This window comes from Aotus nancymaae, unplaced genomic scaffold (genome assembly GCF_030222135.1).
Source record: "Aotus nancymaae isolate 86718 unplaced genomic scaffold, 86718_ANA_hifiasm-v0.15.2.pri h1tg000049l, whole genome shotgun sequence".
In the NCBI taxonomy this organism is placed as follows: Eukaryota; Metazoa; Chordata; class Mammalia; order Primates; family Aotidae; genus Aotus; species Aotus nancymaae.
In genome coordinates, this window is record NW_026988463.1 from 23,026,758 (window position 1) to 23,042,870 (window position 16,113).

Consider the following 16,113-nt stretch of genomic DNA (forward strand, 5'->3'; position numbering starts at 1 on the left):
CATTTGGCTAAGGCATCATTTCTATGCATTAGGACTTAATTGGTTTTCCCACTTCTTTGAAGTTTGCTGATCCTTTGATTTCAGCTGTGGAGGGGGCTGTCTCTGAACAACAGCCAGAACTGGAACCCACATGGACCTTGACAGAGACCAGTCCTTCAGCCCTGGTGGAACTTTTCCTGAATAGGTATTTACGAGGTCCAGGGGGAGGGAGAGTAACAGCAATGGTGTGTTAAGGGTTCTCCACATGCCAGGTGCCTTTTAAAAAGAAATACTATTCTGTTTTAAGACAAGTCTCACTCTTACCCAGGCTGGAGGGCAGTAGCTCAATCTCACCTCACTGCAGCGCCAACTTCCTGGGGTCAAGTGATATACCTCAGCCTCCCGAATAGCTGGAACTACAGTCATGCACCACCATGCCCAGATAATTTTTTTTTTTTTTTTTTTAGTGGAGACAGGGTTTCACCATGTTGCCCAGGCTGGTCTCGAACTCCCGGGCTCGAGTGATCCACCCACCTCAGTCTCCCAAAGTGCTGAGATTACAGGTGTGAGCCACCGTGCCTGGCCATGCCAAGAGCTTTATGCATGTTTTCTCATTTTCAGAGCTTGCCAGCCTGGCCCAAGGAACAGAAAACCATAGTGCCATTTGCACTGGTAGACAATGTCTCATGTTGTCCAGCAACATACCCCCAAAGCTAAGGAACACAGCATGCAGACCTCCCTGGGATCTGGGGGCAGAGTTTAAAGCTTGGAATTTTAGCTTAAGCTGCATATGAATGTTGCATTCTGCTCCACGTCTTTTCATCTAAAAATACTGCTTTAAGTCGCCACTTAAATTGCTTTTCTTCAAAAAGCAATGCTTCCGGAAGGTGAACCACCCCACAGCAGGGTATAGTCGGGACCCAGTACCACTTTAAGAAGCAGGACTGGAGGTTCTTCAGAGCTGTGCTGACAGATGACAGATGGCAGGGAGTCACTGGCTGAGCTCCGGCAAAGGGGCAAGAGAGTGACTCCCAGTGGCTGACCCAGCCTTGAGTTCAAGGTGCCATGGCTCATGCCTGTAATCCAGCATTTTGGGAGGCTGAGGGGAGAATCACTTGAGCCCAGGGTTTCGAGACCAGCCTGGGCAATGTAGCAAGATCCCAGAAGGAATGAGGGCAGGGCTCCAAGGCTAAGGCCATGCTACCCAGGCCTCCTGCCTGTTAAAACTACCTGGGGGCCAGGTGCAGTGGCTCCCGCCTGTAATCCCAGCACTTTGGGAGGCCAAGGTGGGGGGATCACAAGGTCAAGAGTTCAAGACCAGCCTGGCCAATATGGCGAAACCCCATCTCTACTAAAAATACAAAAATTAGCCAGGCATGGTGGTGTGTACCTGTAGTCTCAGCTACTAGGGAGGGTGAAGCAGAAGAATCACTTGGACCCAGGAGGCGGAGGTTGCAGTGAGCTGAGATCACGCCACTGCACTCTAGCCTGGTGACAGAGCAAGACTCTGTCTCAACAACAACAGCAACGACAACAACATGGGAATTAAATCCCAAAGCTCAGGCCCCGCCCTAGACAGTCTAATTTAATAGGGCCCCAGCATGTTTTAAAACCTTTGATTTTTTATAACACATTACAATTTGCCATCACTTTGTTTTCTTGCTTTATATCTAAATGCACACATGCGCACTGGCACGCGCGCGTGCGCGCGCACGCACACACACAAATACAAGTAAAACCCTGGACATCTGAATGCAATCAGTGAACTGGATGACTGTCAGTCTCCTGGTTGTGATATTGTCCTATGACAGTTTTTCAAGATGTGACCATTGAGAACTGGGTTGAGAGTACAGGACATCTGTGCTGTTCCTTATAACCACATGTGAATCTACAATTATCCCAACACTGAACGAAGCTCTTATGTGGTAATGATCATCAAATGATATTTTTGATATAGGAGATTTTTAAATTATTTATTTATTTATTTATTTATTGAGATGGAGTCTTGCTCTGTTGCCAGGCTGGAGTGCAATGGCGCGATCTCAGCCCACTGCTACCTCTGTCTCCCGGGTTCTAGCGATTCTCCTGCCTCAGCCTCCTGAGTAACTGGGATTACAGGCATCCACCACCATGCCCGGCTAATTTTTGTATTTTTAGTAGCGATGGGGTTTCACCGTGTTTCCCAGGCTGGTCCCAAACTCCTACCTTGGCCTACCAAAGTGCTGGGATTACAGGCGTGAGCCGCCATGCCTGACCTATAGAAGATATTTTTAATGCTACTATCCCGCAAATGCCAGAGCTCCTGATTTCCAGGTTTCTAAAAAGTAAAGTAGAACAGGCCAGGTGCGGTGGCTCACACCTGTAATCCCAACACTTTGGGAGGCCAAGGTGGGCATATCACGAGGTCAGGAATTAGAGACCAACCTGACCAGCATGGTGAAACCCCATCTCTACTAAACATACAAAATTAGCTTGGCATGGTGGCAGGCGCCTGTAATCCCAGCAACTCAGGAGGCTGAAGCAGGAGAATTGCTAGAACCTGGGAGGCGGAGGTTGCAGTGAGCTGAGATCGTGCCACTGCACTCCAGCCTGGCAGTGGAGACAGAGTGAGACTCTGACTGGAAAAAAAAAAAAAAAAGAAAAGAAAAAAAGAAAGTAGAATAGATTATTTGGCCATTTTAGAGGTTTCTTTTTCTTCTTCTTCTTCTTTTTTTTTTTTTTTTTTTGCCTCTGTATGAATGCCTACCTATTTGAATATTGGCAAAGGAGTAAATAAGTTGACATCAAAATGTTTTTTTTAAAAAAGGTCATCTCAGTAAGTGACCGCAAGATTCTTTAGGACCCTGTGCTGTGGTGAGGTTTGCTGGGGTCGGGGCTTCCAGTCCCCAATGCCTAGCCGTTGACCCCTGGGGGCCCGAGGTGCAGGGTGGGGGCTTCTTCCCTGGCTCTGCTTTGATACCAGAACCCGAGCCCTTTGCCATCCTTGCATTCTCTAGAGTTACTGTGATGAAAATGAGATCATGTGATTAGATCTCGAGTGATTACAAGATTTTTCAGGCATAAAGCTAAAGGGTATTGGGTACCAGCAATGACTACAGGTCCCTACTGCATACACAATAAAAGGCCCGTTCTTCTCTTTGGGAACTTGTTTTCAGGGGCCTGTATTTCATTTTGTTTTTAATTTTTGATTTAATAACATTGTCTGGTTTTCTTGGGTTTTTAATCACCTGCTGGATATGGCAAACAATAATGGTCCGTTAAGGCTTCCTTTTTTGTTGTTGTTGTTGTTTTGTTTTGTTTTGTTTTTGTTTTATTTTGTTTTGTTTTGAGACAGAGTCTCACCCTGTCACCCAGGCTGGAGTGCAGTGGTGTGATCTCAGCTCATTGCAACCTCCACCCCCTGGATTCAAGCGACTCTCCTGCCTCAGCCTCCTGAGTGCTGGGATTACAGGTGCCTGCCACTGCACCCGGCTAATTTTTCTATTTTTAGTAGAGACCGAGTATCGACATCTTGGCAGCCTCCTGAAGTGCTGGGATTACAAGTTACAAGTGTGAGCCACCTCACCCGGCCAAGGTTTCCTTTTATTTGTTTGTTTAGAGACAGGCTCTCACTCTGTCCCCCAGGCTGGAGTGCAGTGACACCATCATGGCTCACTGTAGCTTCAACCTCCTGGGCTCAGGAGGTCCTCTCACCTCAGCCTCCTGAGTAGCTGGGACCACAAGTGCACACCACCATGTCCAGCTAATTTTTTTTTTTTTCTGTAGAAATGAGATCTCACTATGTTCCCCAAGCTGCTCTCGAACTCCTGTGCTCAAGCAATCCTTCCACCTTGACCTCCCAAAGTGCTGCGATTAGACATGAGCTATAGTGCCCAGCTAGTTTTCCTTTTAAATAAATGCATTTCTGGGGCTGGGTGTGGTGGCTCACACCTGTAATCCCAGCACTTTGGGAGGTGGAGGTGGGTGGATCACCTGAGGTCAGGAGTTTGAGACTAGCCTGGCCAACATGGTGAAACCCCATCTCTCAAAAAATAAAATAAATACATTTCTGTTGTCTTTAACAAGAGAGTTAAGTTGAAACAAGTTGTTAGGTAAATAACAGTTGAGGCAATGTGCAGAAATGGCAGAAGTTGTGAGTGTCTGAGATCAGGGATCATGACAGAGGAAGAGCTCTTTCCACATGCCCTTCTTTGCCCTTGGGAGTTGCTGCTGGTTATTGGTTAATGTGGTCTTTTGGAGTTAGACCAACCCTTTGTCATGGACTGTTGGGCTATAAGGAGTCCAGGGCTGCTATCCCAGCTCTACTTAGGGACCTAAGATGCCTTCCATCCTTGCAGCACTGTCCTCATCTGCATAGGCACAGATATCTCACTTCCACACTCACATCCCAGCCAGTGGGGAGAGAGACGGAGTGATGGGGAGAGCATGCTCCTCCCCACTAAGGTCTTGACCCTGACTATGCCCACATCCTATTGGGCAGAAAATCACACAAGCAGGGAGGCTGCAACTCGTAGTCTTTATCCTTGTTCCCAGCTAAGACATCGCACTTCTGTTAGGGAAGAAGGAGAGACTGGATACTGGGAAATAACTAGTAGTATTGGTTCTAAGAAGGGAACCGTTAAATAAACTATACTTCATTCGGAAGCTGGAATAGTTAGCCACTAAGACAATGAGATAGATTATATAAACTGCTATCATAGAGGTGTCTTTTTTTTTTTTTTTTTTTTTTTTTGAGGCGGAGTTTCACTCTTGTTACCCAGGCTGGAGTGCAATGGCACAATCTCGGCTCACTGCAGCTTCAACCTCTCAGGCTCAAGTGATCCTCCCACCTCAGCCTCCCAAAGTGCTGGGATTACAGCCATGAACCACCATGGGCCCAACCTGCTTGAAGCCCTTATTGGTCAAACCTAACTGGATGCCAGGAAGTAAGGAGAGCCAGGTGTGTCACCTGAAACCTACAGTCATCAGCTTCATGGGGCACTGAGCACAGTAAGGAAGGGTAGAAAAGGGATCCAAGGTGGGTGACGTGTTTGAAGAGTGAACATTAACCACCTCCTCTGGGAGGGTGTGGAGGAGGAACCAGAAGGGTCTGGACCTTGAAGCTAGATGGGAATCTAATTTGGAAGTTGAGGCAAGAATTTATAAAAGCCAGAATCAGGGCTGTAGCATAGAGATGGAGGGAAGAGCTAAATGCATGAAGAACCAATGAGATGGATGCTGGGGTCTGTGGAGAGTGAAAGAGAGAAGTCTAGGATAATCTCCCACTTCTGACTTGGCGAACTGCTACTAGCCAAGGGAAGGAATCCTGGAGGATAAGAGTGGGTTTCCTGGTGCAGGGAGTGGTAGTTGAGTGTACTATATGATGTGTCAAGGAGCCTGGGAAACAGCCCAGATGAACTGTTCAGTTGGCAACTGCATTTAGTGAAGACACTAATTTTTCACCACTGTATCCTTAGCACTTAGCTCAGACCACATAATATGTACTCTGAAAATATTTTGGATGCATGGATGGTTGGATGGACAGAGAGATGAACAAACAGATGGACAGATGGATGGATGGATAGATGAATGCATGGATGGATGGATGGATGGATGGATGGATGGACAGATGGATGAACAGATGCATGGGTGGATGGATGGATGGACAGATGGATGAACAGATGCATGGGTGGATGGATGCGTGGGCGAATGGATAGATGGCTGGATGGTTGGACAGATGCATAGATGAATGGATGCATGGATTGACGGATAGATGGATAAATGGATGGCTAGACAGATGCATGTTTAAGGAAGAAACCAATAATAATGATACCAATTTGGGTTTATGAATCAGAGATGATGGCTGAGGCATGGAAATGGGTGAGTGTGTAGAATGAGGGCTGAGGAAATATCATCATTTGAGGAGAAGAAAGGAGACTATAGGTCTGAGCAGGAAGAGTCAAAGATTCGAAGAGGCATTGGTGAGGCGAGGGTTGGGCATGGACGCCATGAGAAAGTGGAGTCTTAGATCTGGGGAGGGGAAAGTGCCAGGAAGGAGAAAGCTGCAGTCTGATATGCTGCCCGTCAATAAATAAAATCTGTGGGAAAGCCATACATGGATGGACCTGTGACAGTGGAGATCATTTTTGGGGTAGAGGCCGAAGCCAGATCCCAGTGGGGTGAGGGGTTAGTGAATGATGGAGGTGAAGGTGGTGGTGTAGGCTGGATTCCCCAAGAATCACATTCTGAGATGCAGATCTGAGTGGAGGTGGCTTATTGGAAAATATCCTCAGAGTGCATTGGTGAGGGAGGAAGGCAGGCGGGACAGGGCAGAGGGAAAGTTGAGTGTCAGTGAAGTAGTAACAGAGGCCTCAGTCAACCTTGCAGGGAGCTGTGCAGATGGGATATCCCTCAGATATGCCCTGCACCCAGGGAAGGACAGGGACCTCCCCACTGACCAAGCACTGGTTTAGGCTGTGGATTTAGGAATTGTCCTTCCTCTGGCTCAGCTGGGAGCCAGCTGCCACACTCCCAGCAGCCGTGCAGTGAATGTCTACCGTGCAGGGAGGTTGGGTGCATCCCACAGGGAGCGGCAAGTGTAGATTCAGAAACTGATCAGTGGAGGGAAAGAAGGAGAGCCAGTGCAGCAGCTAGAGGGAGACAGAGGTCAGAAAAGCCTTTGTGTGTAGCTCTAGTTCATAATTTGAGAAACACTACAGTGTGATCTTTTAGGCTGGGAGAAGCCCCTAGAGAGGGTGAGAATGAAGACCCAAGAGTGAGGATAGACCTGCCACACTTTCTGTTTAATCCCCAGAGCTTAGAACACTGCCTGGCACACATTTCCACTTAGGAAATATCTGCTGAATGGCTGAATCCATGAATGAATACATTCCAGACATTTTAACACTGAATAGCAGAAAGAGTGCTGATACTTAGCTCTATGAAGAAATACATACCCATGTAAATATAGGAAAGTAGTTGAGGCCAGGCACAGTGGCTCACACTTGTAATTCCAGCTCTTTGGGAGGTGAAGGCAGAAGGGTTGCTTGAGTCCAGGAGTTAGAGATCAGCCTGGGCAGCACAGTGAGGCCCCCATCTCTAAAAGCTACAAAAACTAGCCAGGTATGGTGGCGCACACCTATAGTCCCAGCTACTTTGGAGGCTGAGGAGGGAGGATGGCTTGAGCCTGGGAGGTCAAGGCTGCAGTGAGCTATGATTGTGCCACTGCACTCCAGCCTGGGCAACAGAGCAAGACTCTGTCTCTTAACAACAACAACAAAAAAAGGCACTTAAAAGGGGAACCAAGACATTCAGATACTGCCTGCCACACCTTGGTAATCTTTAGTGCACTCACGATTTCATGGACGCCCCCAGAAGCCAAGCATCTCCCTCCAGCCTCTAATCCTCCATCTTAACTTTAACCAGCTTCTTTCATGTAATGTTGGTCCATATTTTTTCATAAGAACCCATTTATATAAAGACTTTTATGCTTCTTTAAAACCACTTTGTTGAGGTAGAAATGACATGATAAACTACACATACATGTACAATATGAAGAGTTTTGACATAGGCATAACTGGTGAAACCATTACAAGAGAATGAACATACCCATCTGCATCAGTCCATTTGCACGCTACTGATAAAGACATACCTGAGACTGGGTAATTTATAAAGGAAACAGGTTTAATGGACTCACAGTTCCACATGGCTGGGGAGGCCTCACAGTCATGGCTGAAGAGCAAAGGGACATCTTACATGGCGGCTGGCAAAGAGACAATGAGAACCAAGTGAAAGGGGGAACAAATCATCAGATCCCGTGAGCCTTATTCACTACCTCGAGACGGTATGGGAGAAACCATCCCCATGATTCATTATCTCCCAGCGGGTCCCTCCCACAGCACATGGGAATTATGGGAGCTACAGTTCAAGATGAGATTTTGGTGGAGACACAGCCAAGCCCTATCAGCCTTGTCCCGAGAAATTTCCTTCTTCCCCTGTGTGATCCCTCCATCCTGACTCTCCCAACCCCAGGCAAACATTTACCCATCACCAGATATTTGTTCCCAGGTTCTAGATTCCTATGTAAATGGACTCATAGAGTATGTACTTTGTGTGCACAGGTCTATCCTCACTCTTGGGTCTTCATTCTCACTCTCTCTAGGGCTTCTCTAAGCCTAAAAGATCACACTGCAGTGTTTCTCAAATTATGAACTAGAGCTACACACAAAGGCTTTTCTGACCTCTGTCTAGCTTCTTCCCTTGGCAAAATTATTTTGGAATTTTTTTTTTTTTTTGAGATGGAGTTTTGCTCTTCTTGCTCAGGCTGGAGTGCAACGGCACAGTCTTGGCTCACTGCAACTTCCATCTCCCAGGTTCAAGTGATTCTCCTGCCTCAGCCTCCTGAGCAGCTGGAATTATAGGTATGTGCCACCACACCTGGTTAATTTTGTATTTTTAGTAGAGAACGAGTTTCACCATGTTGGTCAGGTTGGCCTCAAACTCCCGACCTCAGGTGATCTGCCCACCTCCACCTCCCAAAGTGCTAGGATTCAGGCATGAGCCACTGTACCTGGCCTGTTTTTTAAGTGTGAAAGTATCTAATAGAGAAAAGCCTCAAGAGAGTGCTTTGTTCACAATTCTGTCCTGTTTGTGCTTTTTCTCAGTAGCTAAGACACACACATAGAAGAATTATATAAATTAGCAGGGTGTGGTGGCATAAGCCTGTAATCTCAGCTAGTTGGAGGCTGGGGCATGAGAATCACTTGAACTTGGGAGGCAGAGGTTGTAGTGAGCCGAGATCACGCCCCTGCACTCTAGCCTGAGCAATAGAGTGAGACTCTGTCTCAAAAAAAAAAAAAAAAAGAGAGAGAGAGAGAAGAAGGACTATATTTAAATTGAAATTCTCGTAATAACCAGATTGATGGCAAATGGGCTGTTAGTCAAACTGGAGGGCTTCAGAGAAGGGTTTATCTTTGTTACCAGACAGTTGCTTTGAACTCACGTTTCTTCCTGGAGGGTTTTAATAACTTCTGAGAGGGAATGGGAATTGGACAATTTGAAGGTTTTTCCTTCCAGTTCCCTGGACTCTGGAGATGGTGCCTCACAGGGAGATGCTATGGGTCAAAGGGCAGCATTTTCTGTAAAGGGCCAGATAGTAAATATTTTAGGCTTTGCAGACCATGCGGTCTCTGTCACAAGTATTCAACTCTACCAAAAAGAGCCAGAGATGATAGGTAAACACATGAGCATGGCTGTGTTTCAATAAAACTTTATTGATAAAAGCAAGCAGTGGGCCAGATGTGGCCTGGCAGGTGGAGAGCATGGTTTGCCTGCCTTTGCTTTAGTCAATGGAATGTCATTCAAGCCTCCCTTCTACTATTTATTATGAAATGTGGGTGATTATGATAATGAAAGTTGTAGAATTTAGAGGACATTAGAGACAATTATATAATATGTAACCTATGAAATATTTCAGGCTGGGCATGGTGGCTTAGGCCTGTAATCCCAGCATTTTGGGAGGCCCAGGTGGGCAGATCATTTGAGCACAGGAGTTTGAGACCAGCCTGGGCAACATAGTGAGAACCCGTCTCTACAAAAAATAAAATAATTAGCCAGGTGTGGTGGCGTGTGCCTATAGTCTCAGCTACTCAGGAAGCTGAAGCAGGAGGATCACTTGAGCCCAGGAGATCGAGACTGCAGTGAGCTGTGACCATGCCACTGCACTCCAGCCTGGGTGACAGAGCAAGGTCCTGTCAAAATAAACAAAAACAATCAAGGCTGGGCAAGGTGGCTCATGCCTCTAATCCCAGCACTTTGAGAGGCCGAGGTGGATGGATTACCTGAGGTCAGAAGTTTCGAACCAACCTGGCCAACATGGGGAAACCCATTCTCTACTAAAAATACAAAAATTAGCCGGGCATGGTGGTGGGCACCTATAATCCCAGCTACTCGGCAGGCCAAGGCAGGAGAATCGCTTGAACCCGGGAAGTGGAGGTTGCAGTGAGCCAAGATCTCACCACTGCACTACATTCTGGGTGATGGAGCAAGACTCCATCTCAGAAAACAACAATAAAAACCCCACACAATTGGGATACTTTGCTTCTTAGAGCCAGGCTTGCATTAAGGCCTAGACTGTAGCCACATCAACAGGCACCATGAGAACAGAGACATTTCCTAAGGTATGGCCAGCATGTCCCATATCTGCCTTCTCTGTTTTATTCTAGCTCCTAGTGGGCTTTGGCTACGTGGGGACAGGGAAGGCCCTGGGACTGGAAACCAGATGCTTTTCACTATCAGGCGATCATCCCGCTGGGCAAAGCAGCTGCAAGATGCAGGGACCAACCCCGGATCCAGCACAACTTCAACAGGTGGCAATTCATGAGCTAGTCCCTACTGGGAATACGGAAGATGTCATTAAAACAGCACACAGTTATTTAGCACTTACAGAAGAAAGCTCAACAGTTTACAGGTGTTACCTTGTTGAAGGCTGACCGCTACCCTGGGAGGAAGGTGGCGTTATTTCTCCCTCGTTTAATGGATAATGAAGCAGATTCGCAAAGGTGAAGTGACTTGCCTGTGTCACGTACCTAGTGAGTCGTGGAGTCTAAAGGCAAAGTACGTGTCTCTGCGACACTGCAAAAGATTCAGAATGTGATCTCTGGGTTCAGGTGCAGTGGCTCGCACCTGTAATCCAGCACTTTGGGAGGCCGAGGTGGGCAGATCACTTGAGGTTGGGAGTTTGAGACCAGCTTAGCCAACATGGTGAAACCCTGTCTCTACTAAAAGTACAAAAATCAGCCAGTGTGGTGGAGTACACCTGTAATCCCAGCTGCTCAGGAGACTGAGGAGACTGAGGTAGGAGAATTGCTTGAATCCAGGAGGCAGAGGTTGCCGTGAGCTAAGATTGTGCCACTGTAGTCCAGCCTGGGCCACACAGCGAGATCCTGTCTTAAAATATATATATATATATACACACACGCACGCACACATATAAACACACACACACACATATATGTTCTGTGTGTCTTTCCTGTGCTGAGGCTGGAATAGCTGTATCCTTCCAGAGCAAGACAGCAGGGTCCTGATTGCAAAGTTTACGCAGTGTTTATCATGACCAGCCACACTTGCAAACAATGTGTGTGGATGTTTTAGGGTGAAAGCCTGCCCTGTTGTAACAAGTGACTCAGCAATAACATGGCTAAAAGAAGGAAATTCATTCTGTCCGATGTCTCGGTCCACAGGGAGGCTCCAAGTCAGTGGCTTCTCTGTTCCAACAGGAACCCAGGCTGCTAGCAGCTCTACTGTGTTCCATACACACAGCCTGCAAGGGCACTCTGGCCGTCACCATCCTGACCAGCAAGAAGGCGGGAAGGGGAGGAGGAGACAAGGGCAGGGAGCTCCCTCTTAATCACAGGAGGCAGAAATTGCATGGATCACATTCCCTTTAGTTCCATTGGCAAGAGCTAGCCACAGCTAGACAAAACTCAGGGCTGCCCAGTATAGTCAGCCTTGTGCCCAGTAAGGGAGAAGGGCAGGTTTGGCTGGCCATTTCCCACCCTAGATCATTATTTTATTTTATCCTTACAACAGCCCTAATTATTTGACAAATGGGTAGACTGAGGCACAGAGCAGTGAATGGGGACACTTACCATAAGTCACAAAGTCAGTAGAGCCAGGATTTAGCTACAAACTGGAGGCAGAGCCCAGTACCTACCTACATGCCACACAACTGTCCCCACGCTGGCACTCGCCACCAATGCCCGTGGCAGTGGGTCATCAGTAAAACCACCTGCTATAACCCAGATTTGTGCTGGTGGAAGTTTTGGTCAACTGTCTTCCGCAGGATCTTGTTCCACTCCAACAATCTCCAGTGCCTTCAAGTCACACTCCAAATTTTAACCTCTCTGCCGTGGTTGACCTACTGTTAAAGTGTTTAGTGATTAATTTTAAAAGACCTTGTTGATTAATTAAAAATCTATTATACACTAACCAGCAAGCTTTATTGAGATATAAACAGCTTGTACCCCAACAGAATCTACTGCCATAAATAGGTTTTCCAGTAAGGGTCTATTTTCATCAGAAGACACCTTTTAACAGATTATGGGTTTAGACGTAACATTTACAAGAGTTCTCCTAGATGCACAGGCTCATACAAGTTGGCCGTAGAGCAGAAGTTCTAAAACTGGTCTCAAGACCTCCTAACACTGAGGGACCGGAGGAGCTTGGACTATAGCTATAGATATTTACCATATTAGACATTTAAATTAAGACACATTAGACATTTAAATTAATTTTAAATATGTACTGCTTTTTTTTTTATTTTTAGGTTTTGAGGTGAGTCTCCTTCTGTCACCCAGGCTGGAGTGCGGTGGCACGATCTCAACTCACTGCAACCTCCGCCTCCTGGGTTCAAGTGGTTCTCCTGCCTCAGCCTCCTGAGTAACTGGGATTACAGACACCCACCACCATGACCGGTTTATTTTTGTATTTTTAGTAGAGATGGAGTTTCACCATCTTGGCCAGGTTGGTCTTGAACTCCTGACCTCAGGTGATCCACCCCCCCCCTCAGCCTCCCAAAGTTCTGGGATACAGGCATAAGCCACCATGCCTGGCCCATGTCCTGCTTTTTTAAAGAATAATCAACCCACTGCATGTTAAATAATTTTTATTTTTTAAAAATCTCATATTTTCCCAAAAGATTTAGTGGAAAGAGTGGCATCATTTTGTTTCTGCAAATCTCTTTAATGCCTGGTTCAAGACAGCTGGAGTCTTGCATTTGCTTCTGTATTCAGTCTGTTACTGCAGCTCATGTCAGTCAGTCTCTGGAAAACTACACTAGACTTTCATGAATAGAGAGAAAAAAAAAACTCAGTATTAAGAAGAGGACCAGGCACAGTGGCTCACACCTGTAATCCCAGCACTTTAGGAGGTGAGGTGGGTGGATCACCTGAGGTCTGAAGTTCAAGACGAGCCTGGCCAACATGGTGAAACCCCGTGTCTACTAAAAATAAAAGAATTAGCCAGGCGTGGTGACAGGTGCCTATACTCCAAGCTACTTGGGAGGCTGAGGCAGAATTGCTTGAACCCAGGAGGCGGAGGTTGCAGTGAGCTGAGATTGCGCCACTGCACTCCAGCCTGCGCGACAGAGTGAGACTCACCTCCAGAAAAAAAGAAGAAGAAAGAAGAAGAAGGAAGAGGAGGAGGAGAACAGAAGGGGGAGAAGAACATTATATATATTATTACATTGAATTTCCCAATAAAATAACTAAGTACTATTATTATGACATCCTATGTTTCAGATGAGAAAAATCATTCGCATGAGAATACACATTTAGGAGGCAGGGAACTGGAATAAGGACCTGGGTCTACCTGACTCCACTTTCTGAATTTGAATGTTTTTTTGTTTTTTTGTTTTTTGTTTTTGACAGTCTTACTCTGTCACTCAGGCTGGAGTAGTGCAGTGGCGTGATCACAGCTCACTGCAGCCTCAACCTCCTGGGTTCAAGTGATCCTTAAACTCAGCCTCCCGAGTAGCTGGGACTATAAGTGTGTACCACCACACCCAGTTATATTTTTTCTAATTTTTGTAGAAACAGGGTTTCATCATGTTGCCCAGGCCGGTTTTGAACTCCTGAGCTCAAGCAATCTGCCCGCCTCGGCCTCCCAAGATGCTGGGATTACAGGTGTCAGCCACCACGCCCAGCCCCATCTCTGAGTTCTTAACCCACACACGATCCTGCACTACCGTGGATGAAAAGCAACCCAAGTTTGTGAGAACTGTGACACTACGGAGATGCAGAAATGAACAAAACCAAAAAAAGAAACGAAAGTATAGTTTCCCTCTTTGAAGCCACCCTAAAAAGAAAGAATAAACCTTGAAATTCTCAGTGTCAACTAAATGCTAGGTAGGCAGCTTGTGATTAACTTGGGGGAGTGTATCATTTTGGGAGAGGGAGGGAGGAAATTGATTGCTCAAAGAGGCTGAGTGACTTTCCCAAGGTCTCATTGTTACTAAGTCAAAAAATGTATCTTGTCTTAACTTTCCCAAGGTCTCATTGTTACTAAGACAAAAAATATATCTTGTCTTAACTTTCCCAAGGTCTCATTGTTACTAAGTCAAAAAATGTATCTTGTCTTAACTTTCCCAAGGTCTCATGTTACTAAGTCAAAAAATGTATCTTGTCTTAACAGGGACTCTCTTTCAGTCTTGCATGTTGCCTAGGAAAGTTTATCTATTTCAGCTTTGAGGGCTTGCTCTTTTCAATTCTTGCAACAAATAGCAACATTTGGGTTGTTAGGGATGTGGGTGGGTGAAGGCCTGCTTTTAAAAGGCTGTAGAAAATTCAGGAGGAAATCACATCTTCAGCTGACTAGGAGAACACGTGACTTAGGGATACGGGTTCCCAACAGAGCCCTGTACATCCTTTGACTCACTCAGCATTTTAACTAATTTAGTTGTTTTTGAATTTGTCAAACCTTATAAGTCATCAGAGTTCCTATTTAAAAAAAAAGAAAAAAAAAAAGAGAACCCAGGCTTCGAGGTTTCTCTTGAAAAAGGAAGGCTGGCAACATAAGACCACTTTCTTATGTGGTAACAAAGTGCTGGAACTAAAATCTGGGAGACAGACTCGCAATAACTGTATTTGCTCAATGTATTTGCTCTGTATATTTGCTTGCTCTCTCTCTCTCTTTTTATTGAGACGAAGTCTCGCTCTGTCTCCAGGCTGGAATGTTGACGATCTCGGCTCACTACAACCTCTGCCTCCAGGATTCAAGCAATTCTCCTGCCTCAGGCTCCCTAGTAGCTGGGACTACAGGTGTGCACCATCATGCCCAGCTAATTTTTGTATTTTTAGTAGAGATGGGTTTCACCATGTTGGCCAGGATGGTCTCGATCACTTGACCTCGGGATTCATCCACCTCAGCCTCCCAAAGTGCTGGGATTATAGGCATTAGGCACCCTACCCGGCCATTTGCTCTCACTTTTAAAGGTGTAATTTACATACAATAAAATGCATGAGTCAGCCAGGTGGGGTGGCTCACGCCTGTAACCCCAGCACTTTGGGAGGGTGAGAATCACTTGAACCCAGGAGACAGAGGTTGTAGTGAGCTGAGATGGCATCATTGCACTCCAGCCTGGGTGACAGAGTGACACTTTGTCTAAAAAAAAAAAGCATAAATGTTAATCATTTAATTCAATGGGTTTCGCCAGTTGTATATACCATATAATTACCACCCAATTCAAGATAATAGAAATTTCCATCACCTCTGAGAGCACACTCCCACCCTCTTCCAGTTGATCGCTGGGTCCTGCTCTCTGACTTCTGTCACCACAAATCCATCTTTCCTGTTCTTAGACCTCATGTAAATGAAATCATAAGATCTGTACCCTTTGTCAGCTACGTTTTGATATTTGGCCAGGTACGGTGGTTCACACCTGTAATCCCAGCACTTTGGGAGGCCAAGATGGGAGAATCACTTAAACCCAGGAGTTCTCGACCAGCCTGGGCAACATAGCAAGATTCTATCTACCAAAAAATTGAGAAAATTAGCTGGGTGTGGTGGTGCATGCCTGTAGTCCTGGCTACTCGGGAGGCTGAGGTGGGAAGATCATTTGAGCCCAGGAGGTTGAGCCTGCAGTAAGCTGTGATCATGCTAGCCAGAGGTAAAGTGCCAGTAGGGACATCCAGCCACAGCCCTCACCACAGTGGCAGCAACAGGAAACGTGCAGGAAGCTGTGATCACACCACTGCACTCCAGCCTGAGTGACAGAGTGAGATCCTGTCTCAAAAGAAAAAAAAACAGCTTTGGATGCTTTGAGCCTCCAGCAGAATCCTTCGCTGTGCTCTGCTGCTTTCCTGATGTCCTGAGGCTGATGTGGGCTCCTGACCATGGCTCAGTCACTCACGACAGTTTTTCAGGGCCTCAGACACCTCTCCTCTGCCGTGCCTCTGTCTGGAGGAGTGCGTGGAAAGGGGTGGCTCAGGCAGTGCTTGCTGTTCCTGTTGCTGCCGCTGCGGTGAGGGCTGTGGCTGGACGTCCCTCCTGGCACTTTGCCTCTGTCCCCTGCATCCCCCGCCAGCATTTTTCCTCCCCCGCGTTCCCCCAGCTCGTCCCAAGCCTGCCTGTCCCCAGCGAGGAGGCGGGACAGTGGAA